We start from the raw sequence: 9940 nt of genomic DNA on the forward strand, positions 1-9940 counted from the left end.
GTGCCCGCTCGTTTGGCACCAGCTGCTGCTGGATATCTGATTGGTTCCCCGTCCTACTTAAGCTCAGTCCTTTCACTCGCCTGTTGTCAGTCCGTCAGCGAACCTGTTTTCATAAGTCAAGCATTTTTGACTCTGACTCCCGTCGGTCCCATTTTTTTCACCCGTTTTTCATCCGTCCGTTCCTGATATCCCCGTTTGTCTCCGGCTACGACCCGTTTTTTAAAATTCTTTATTATTTTTTACCCCGACCACGTTCTGGTCTTCCGTTCCGGCTAACGAGCTGTTTTTCCGTCTACCAAACTACGATCTCCTGGTCTGGAAGATCCACTTCCGCATTCGGAACACGTTCCGATTCTGTGAGCGGCTTGCTTCCCGCGTCCAGCGAGCACTGGATCGCTGGCGCTGCCTTTCCTCTATATCTGGATAAACTTGTGATTAACGTTACGCATCTGTGTCCCACTTCCGTTCTGGTCATGACAGAACTAGTATATAGATTTGAACCAATAGAACCATCGAGAGGAGTAAAAATGGACATTGATTGATTCTCCCCTACCAAGATTTTTAATATTTCGTATCTTTCCTCTTGTGAACGGGTTAAGAGAGCTTGTGAGCTCGAGTTACAAGCATATCTTTGCTCTTCCTGTGTTGTAGATTACATAAACGAAGCGACTCGTTCCTTTCGTATGGGAGAACGTCTCGAGCTGCCTCGTTTTGTTTTGCTCAGCGGGAGATCGAGTTATAAGCCGTGCAAATTTGTGACACCATTTCCAGGGCTTGAAATGCGTAAAAATGAGATATGCCGATCACAAATTTGAGCAATAAAACGATGCGATCAGGCGAGAAATGGGATGATATCGCCCGCTGACATTTTTAATTGCGATGCTGCGCCTGTGTCATTCTTATTTGATTTTTGGATTTTGTTTCTAATGTCAATTCCCTGAGCTCATCGAACACTAAAAATACAGGGAAAAATAAACTGGAAACTAAAACCTAATACTGAATATATATATATATATACTGGACTGTCTCAGAAAATTTGAATATTGTGATAAAGTTCTTTATTTTCTGTAATGCAATTAAAAAAACAAAAATGTCATACATTCTGGATTCATTACACATCAACTGAACTATTTCAAGCCTTTTATTATTTTAATATTGCTGAATTTGGCTTACAGCTTAAGAAAATTTAAAAATCCTATCTCAAAATATTAGAATATCATGTAAAAGTATACAAGTAGGCTATTCAACTAATCACCTGAATCATCGAATTAACTCGAAACACCTTGCGAGGGTTTCCTGAGCCTTAAAAACACTCAGCTTGGTTCAGTAAACTAAATCACAAGTATGGGGAAGACTGCTGATCTGTCTGCTGTCCAGAGGACCATCATTGATACCCTCCATCAGGAGGGTAAGACACAAAAAGAAATTTCTCAAAGAGCAGGCTGTTCACAGAGTGCAGTTTCAAAGCATATCCACAAAAAGTCTGTTGGAAGGGAAAAATGTGGCCGGAAACGCTGCACAACCAAGAGAGATGACCGCAGCCTTAACAAAATTGTGAAGAAGAGCCGCTTCCAGAATTTGGGGGAGCTTCAAAGACAGTGGGCTGAAGCTGGAGTCCAGGTATCAAAAGCCACAGTTCACAGACATGGACGGGAAATGGGCTACAATAGCCGTATTCCCCTGGTCAAGCCACTTCTGAACTCAAGACAACGGAAGAAGCGTCTGACTTGGGCTATGGAGAAGAAGCACTGGACAGTTGCAGAGTGGTCCAAAGTCCTCTTTTCAGACGAAAGCAAGTTTTGCATTTCATTTGGAAGTCAAGGCGCCAGAGTCTGGGGAAAGGCTGGAGAGGAGCAAAATCCAAGTTGCTTGAAATCCAGTGTGAAGTTCCCACAGTCAGCAATGGTTTGGGGAGCCATGTCAGCTGCTGGTGTTGGTCCACTGTGTTTCATCAAGTCCAGAGTAAATGCAACTGTGTACCAAGAGATTTTAGAGCACTACATGCTTCCATCTGCTGAAAAGCCCTATGGAGATGAGGATTCCATTTTCCAGCATGATCTGGCACCTGCCCACAGTGCCAAAACCACCAGTAACTGGTGCACTGACCATGGCATCACTGTCCTTGATTGGCCTGCTAATTCCCCTGACCTGAACCCCATTGAGAATTTGTGGGGTATAGTTAAGAAGAAGATGAAAGACACCAGACCTACAAATGCAAATGAGCTGAAGGCCGCTATCGAAGCATCCTGGGCATCAATAACACCTCAGCAATGCCACAGGCTGATTGCCTCCATGCCACGCCGGATTGATGCAGTAATCCGTGCAAAAGGATTCCCAACCAAGTACTGAGTGCATCAATGGACATTTTCAAATGTTTGATTTAGTTTTGCTGTTATAAAATTATTTTTTTACTTGGTCTGAGGAAGTATTCTAATATTTTGAGATAGGATTTTTGAGTTTTTTTCAGCTGTAAGCCAAAATCAGCAATATTCAAATAATAAAAGGCTTGAAATAGTTCAGTTGATGTGTAATGAATCCAGAATGTATGACATTTTTGTTTTTTTAATTGCATTACAGAAAATAAAGAACTTTATCACAATATTCTAATTTTCTGAGACAGTCCAGTATATATATATATATATATATATATATATATATATATATATATATATATATATATATATATATATACAGTGCATCCGGAAAGTATTCACAGCGCTTCACTTTTTCCACATTTTGTTATGTTACAGCCTCATTCCAAATTGTATTAATTTAATCTCTTATCTCAAAATTCTACACAAAATACTCCATTATGACAATGTGAAAAAGTTTTTTTTTTTTTACTTTTTTTAAATTTATTAAAAATAGAAAACTAAGAAATCACATTTACATAAGTATTCACAGCCTGTGCTTAATACTTTGTTGATCCACCTTTGGCAGCAAATACAGCCTAAAGTCTTTTTGAATATGATCCCACAAGTTTAGCACACCTATCTTTAGGCAATTTTGCCCTTTCTTCTTTGCAATAAGTCTCAAGCTCAATCAGGTTGGATGGGAGACGTTCGTGCACAGCTATTTTCAGATCTCTCCAGAGATGTTCGATCGGATTCAAGTCTGGACTCTGGCTGGGCCACTCCAGGACATTCATGGAGTGGTTCTGAAGCCAATCTTTTGAGATCTTGGCTGTGTGCTTTGGGTCGTTGTCCTGCTGAAAAATGAACCTTCGCCCCAGCCTGAGGTCAAGAGCGCTCTGGAGCAGGTTTTCATCCAGGATATCTCTATATATTGCTGCATTTATTTTTCCTTCTATCCTGACTAGTCTGCCAGTTCCTGCTGCTGAAAAACATCCCCACAGCATGATGCTGCCACCACCATGCTTCACTGTAGGGATGGTATTGGCCTGGTGATGAGCGGTGCCTGGTTTCCTCCAAACATGGCGCCTGGCATTCACACCAAAGAGTTCAATCTTTGTCTCATCAGACCAGATAATTTTGTTTCTCATGGTCTGAGAGTCATTCAGGTGCTTTTTGGCAAATTCCAGATGGGCTTCCATGTTCCTTTTACTAAGGGGCCGGTCACACAGACATTTACGGCTGAATCACGGCCAGAAATTTCTGCCTTCGAGGCGGACGCTATTGGATGCATTGAGTTCGCCATTCAGACGAGATACAGCGGTGCTTAACACGAGGTCGGAAATTCGCGCGCGGGTGGCAGCGCGAGAAGTTTTGCGTTGCTCAATTCTTCAGAGCGCGGGTACACAGCCTTTCACGAGCGTATTAAGGCTGAACCACGGCCAGATATTTCTGGCCGTGAAGCAGATGCTGTTGGGCGCTGTTGGATGTTTAGAGACCGCCATATAGACGAGATAGAGCAGTGCTTTACTCGCGGTCGGAAATTTTCACGTGGTTGGCCGCGTTCAAAACTTTTGAGCTGCTCAAAAGTTTGAGCACGTGTTAAACCGCGTGCCGCACACGTGGTCAACACGAAGTAATGACGCGGAAATGACGCGGAACGACGTTCTCTGGCCGCGGCCAGGGCGTGGTTACACATGGGTAGGACGGGAAATTTCAGCGGGTAATCGTGGGTGGAGCATGGTAATAGCATGTTCTGCGCCTGTATCGCGGTGTTATTACGTGAAATTAGCGTGTTACGCGTGTGACAGTCAAACGCCTTTCTCCGCGTATATACAGCGCGATTTGCCGATCACACGTCATTTGTGCTCGTGACGTCAAGGGGGTGAACATGGATCCCCGTCAGCGTAGTTTCTCTTCATTTTGAATAAATCTTTCGGTGCATTCGCAGCAAGGCTTTAATTCTGGGACCTTAGCTTGACCTTTTGGTTGAGAGTAAGAGTCCCGGCTTCTAATCTCTGTGGCGTATTATGAACTGATCGATAATGGATAATGAATAAAGAAGATAGAACAATCACCCTCAAATTTTAGCCGTGATTCAGCCGCAAACGGCTGTGTGACCGGCCCCTAAGGAGTGGCTTTCGTCTGGCCACTCTACCATACAGGCCTGATTGGTGGATTGCTGCAGAGATGGTTGTCCTTCTGGAAGGCTCTCCTCTCTCCACAGAGGAACGCTGGAGCTCTGACAGAGTGACCATCGTATTCTTGGTCACCTCCCTGACTAAGGCCCTTCTTCCCCGATCGCTCAGTTTAGAAGGCCGGCCAGCTCTAGGAAGAGTCCTGGTGGTTCCAAATGTCTCCCATTTACGAATAATGGAGGCCACTGTGCTCATTGGGACCTTCAAAGCAGCAGAAATGTTTCTGTATCCTTCCCCAGATTTGTGCCTCAAGACAATCCTGTCTCGCAGGTCTACAGACAGTTCTTTTGACTTAATGCTTGGTGTTTGTGCTCTGACATGCACACTCAACTGTGGGACCTTATATAGACAGGTGTGTACCTTTCCAAATCATGTCCAATCAACTGAATTTACTGCAGGTGGACTCCAATTAAGCTGTAGAAAGATCTCAAGGATGATCAGTGGAAAAAAGATGCACCTGAGCTCAATTTTGAGCTTCATGGCAAAGGCTGTGAATACTAATGTAAAATTAATAATAGGTGGCTCGCCAGTAATGTTGACCGTGGAATAAACTACATTTTAACAAAAAAGAATATCACGATTTCACTAGATGATGGCAGTGGCCCATTGGCCACCTTGCACTTGGGTTTCTATGGGAATCTTAGCTCACTCCGTTTCATACATGGCGACTATAAATAAAAAAAGGAAAGTTTGGCTGTGGGAGCCGCCGTGTCCAGGACAAGTGGAAATTTGAGTATTTTTCCACTGAAATCGAAACAACTGTGTCTGCCAAATTTGGCTCGAGACCAAGGCTGTTTTCAAAGAATATAATATCAAGAAGCACTGCCAGACAAAACACGCTGACTACAAAAAGCTAAATGGAAACCAACGCTGTGAAAAGGCGAAGCAACTGGAAGCTGTTTTAACGGCACAGCTGCACTTTTTCACGAGACCTTGCGAATCAAATGAAAATTTTACAGAGGCGAGCTACGCATATCACCATGCACTTGCAGACCGTTCACGGAGGCTGAATTTATTAAAGCCCTGCTCAAAGAATGCTAAGCTGAATGGTCACCCCTCTCACAATTTAAGCTTCCCAAATCTGTCCCGCTTTCTTAAAAGTTTGGACACCCCTGTGCTGTACTGTTATTGCTGCAAAACAATTGGCTGGTACTCGATCACCTTGTTCGTCTCCTAAATGTTAGTCTGGAACTTGCATTATCAATGCATTAGCGCCCCTATCTATTTTCGTTGGTGGTCGGGTGGTAATTACAATTTAAATGAACGATTTTTATCTATCATTTTTATTTTTATGGTGGGAAAAGTTATAAGAAATTATAAGACAATACTCATTGTTATCGTCTCTTCACCCAGGCCTACAATAATGTTTTTTGTTCTGTCTCCAAGAAGACAATTTGGAATTTTGAGGAACATCAGAAATCTTCTGTTCACTCCTGGGCACTCGGATCGATGTCGATTGGTAATTACAGTTTAAATGAACGATTTTTATAGAACATTTTTATTTTTATGGTGGGAAAAGTTATAAGAAATTATAAGACAATAATCATTGTTATCGTCTCTTCACCCAGGCCTACAATAATGTTTTTTGTTCTGTCTCCAAGAAGACAATTTGGAATTTTGAGGAACATCAGAAATCTTCTGTTCACTCCTGGGCACTCGAATCGATGCAATAAATGTCGTCTGCACAAAGGCTTATATAACGGTAGAGGAGTGTTCGGGTGGTGACCGCGAGCGACTGCAGGAAAAGATTTGTCACTTCCCAGCATGGGAATATGAAACTGCCGTGCAAAATCCATGCTGATCTCCTTAGGAGCTCTTTCCTTTTACGTGGGCGGCGCCAATTAGCCAAGTGGGGGGCTGAACCTGGGACGGATCACGTGTTGGCCGCGAGGTAGGTGACTCTCGCCCACAATGGAACTGGCTCCAAAGTGGTTCCTATTTTTTTTGTTCTTTTTGTAGCCATTATGCATTTTGGCCGGGGGCAAAGAAAAACAAAAGAAATGGCTGCCAATCATCTGGCGGCCCAGTTTGGCATCTGTTTTTTTCCCTAAAGCTAGGGTAGACTGGAGAGCATAAAATTTTGTTGGCTTATCTAACATTAACATAAATGCAAAAAAGAATAGAATAAAAAGCTGTGCTCGTGGAGACATGAAAACCGGGAGTCCTCCATTTTGGTTCCAAATAAGTTGTTTTTTTTTACTTTGGAACTTTATATCTGGAATACAAGTACCTTGCATCCATCTACGTTTTGAACTGCTAGGCAACATCGGATTTGGTTGACCAATCAAGATTTGTCTAGACATACAAAATTATCTGAGTAACTAGGACGTTAAAGATAGTCTGGTTTGGTTTTGTAACTGAAGTGGAGCAGGCATGTGAAACAACCAGATCTGGCTCATTCGATAATTTCAGAACTGAGTCTTCCATTTATATCAAAAGTCGTGATTATTTTTAAATACAAAACCCAGATATCTAGCCAAATGCTCTTCCAGGCCGCTAGAGGGGAGTGTTGAGTTTGGCGTGGTAAGTTGGTTCAGGTGTAAAACTGCATTCACGGAACTGTAAAAATGAAGCAGGTAACATATCCAATGGCAGATATGATATTTCTTGTCATCTGTGATTATAATATGTAGGGTAGGTTAATAGTGTAGGCTTAACGATAAAGGATAATATTGAAAAACAAAGCTAATAATTTGGAGTGGTCATTCTTTTACTGAATGAAAGTCTGGATACAGCTCCAGAGCCAAACTGTTTGTCATCCCTGTGGTAGGGTGAATTTAGTAACAGAAAATAACATCTGGCCTCAAAAGATCTGAAATTTGGTAGCTATGTCTTCTTTGTCTAGTCACACCAAAATGTCTTGAAATGAGACTTAAAAAAATACTCAAGACCCAAAAAGTTAAAGGAAGTCTGCCAGATTAGTTTTGTAACAAATATGGTGGACTAACTTTGGTAACATCGAAGAATATCATGCCTAAAATGATCTAGAATGTTTAAGTCATGAATAGTGTCATCAAAATCATTTTAGATACTTCAGCCAGTAAGTCAAAGTTTGCTGTTTTGGTTTGCAAGGGATATTGTAGAGTAATTTGTTCGGGGATCTTACAATAAATGTTTCGTCTCAGCCATAGTGGATGTGATTTTGGTAGCTATTACATTCATGGATGGACCTAAAGAAAATGAAGCCAAAATAGACCAAAAGTTGCTGATTCTGGTTTGAAGTGATCCTCTTTCACAAAGTCCTTAAAAATTGTGCCAAGCCTTTAAAAACAAACAAAAGTTTGGGATCCACAAAAAAAGCTTGAAAATCATGTTTAAGAAGACAGTCTGCTCTTTTTTTTCAAGTGTTTCAAGCCTCTTTCAGGCTTCTGGTTTCAGTAGCAAATTTTGCTCATTTGTTAGATTGAACAGCAAACTGGACAGATGGGCAAATCTGGTAAAGAACTTTATTCTAGTTTTTTCGTGCATCGCAGGGCAGCAAAATCAAAGGACTCCCATTTGATCAGAATAAAGAGATTTATATCAAAGTATGCTCTTACCCAAAGTTAGCTGAGTCCTGAATCTGCCGCATTTGACTGAAAGCGTCCGTCTGAGTCTTCTCAAAATAGCTTCAAAAAAGGCCTTCAAAAGAAGCACAATTGGTGCTACCGGGGAGATTCAAAGAGAATACGAGCGGATATAAATACCATCCCAAAATATCTTATTCTTTTCTTCGGCTTTTGACCTGAAGGATATTTGCACTTCAATGGGATCTGCTGTCCTCGCTAGGTGAGCTTCTGGAGAGCCTAGCTTCTGCTGATCAGTACATGTTTGAAGATTCCAGTCTTGAAAATGTTGCAATCTTCTGCAATGACGCAAGACCGGTAGCATGCGAGTAGGTTGATCCAGCTTCACAAGCCTTAACAACGTGACTAGATAAGAACTAGCTTTTCCTTTCTTTCGCACTCAGTCGTAGAACAAGGCTCAGTTTTACACCTGTTTCTAACCCAAAAAGTACCAAACCGTTTGACGAAAATATAATTCCTCTCAAAGAAAGTTTTTAAATCCTGAGAAAACTGTGCAATTTTGATTGTCATACGATCCAATGTTTGGTAGTCAAAGCAGAACTGCCAAATATGAAAAATGGCATTTCGGAATGGATAAGGTGAATTTTCAGATTTTGAAAAAAAATCCTAGTAGCATTTCAGAGCGCCATTTTACATTAATGATAACTCTTTGACAATGTTATCACTTACAATACTGCATACAACATTAATAAATTTACTGAACACATTTTGTATGAATATTACTGTTTAATACTTAACAATTAACATTTTTTCAGATTAAAACGTAAATAGTAATGGACAACCTGTTTCATAAATCACTTGAGATATCGATTGATTTTTTTTTAAATCCAGGGTGGGCAATAATTTGAGTCAGGGGCCACTTTTGGGTGCAAACATTTACACAAGGCCCAGACGAAAAACAAAGACTTTGTTTTGGGTTAATTTTTAATTTTTTGGACCTGCCGATAGAGTCTTGAATCTGATAATTTTGCAATACATAAGGGTATAAAAAGGATATAATCAAATTAGTCATTTAAAGAAGACACGTCATATTTGTGCATTCTTCTATTGTTACCTGTCACGGTTGCCATGGCGCCCAATTGGCCCCGCCCGTGTGGCGCCAGCTGCGGTCTATATTAAGCTCAGCGCTCTCACGCTTCCTTTGTCAGTCCGTCAACGAACTTCTGGCCCGCAAGACGTGGGTTTCGACTCAGTCCTGTCCCTGTATTTCCTGTACAGTATTGTTCCCGTTTATTTTGTCCTGTTTATTATCGGTTTTCAGTTTAGTTTCAGTTTATTTTTGTCCTGTTTATTATTTGCTCCAGTTTTTGTTCCCGTCTAGTTTGTCCTGTTTATTTTCGATATCCTGATTCATTATCTATCCTGTCTGTCCCGTCCTGTCCGGTATCGACACCATCTGTCCGATATCAACTCGGGCAATTGGAATCAATCTCGTTGGTCTCTGGCTTCCTGTCTTTCCACGTCAGACCGCTACCTAAAGTGCATGACTCCCCATTTCCCGTAAAATAAAAAGGTTGTGTGAGATCATCACGCGTTTGGGTCCTGATTCTGTTCTGGTTCATGACAGTACCTTTTCTTATAGTAAAACATTCCTTTCACAGTAAAAAATAAAAATGACCAAAGAAATGGACGTCTTTTATAGAATTGCACCTACAATAAGCAATTAATATATAAACATCCTGACATCACCATTTTATACATATTATCATGATCATTATTCTTAAATTCAAACTATATTGTTAAAGGGAACACACCCTGAGGAACACTGGGAAAAGAGTAACACCAAATAAAAAATCTGGCACTCTGTCTAAAGATACACTAGAAA

The sequence above is a fragment of the Urocampus carinirostris genome, chromosome 18, assembly GCF_059441175.1.
Source record: "Urocampus carinirostris isolate Australia breed hairy pipefish chromosome 18, RoL_Ucar_1.0, whole genome shotgun sequence".
NCBI lineage: Eukaryota > Metazoa > Chordata > Actinopteri > Syngnathiformes > Syngnathidae > Urocampus > Urocampus carinirostris.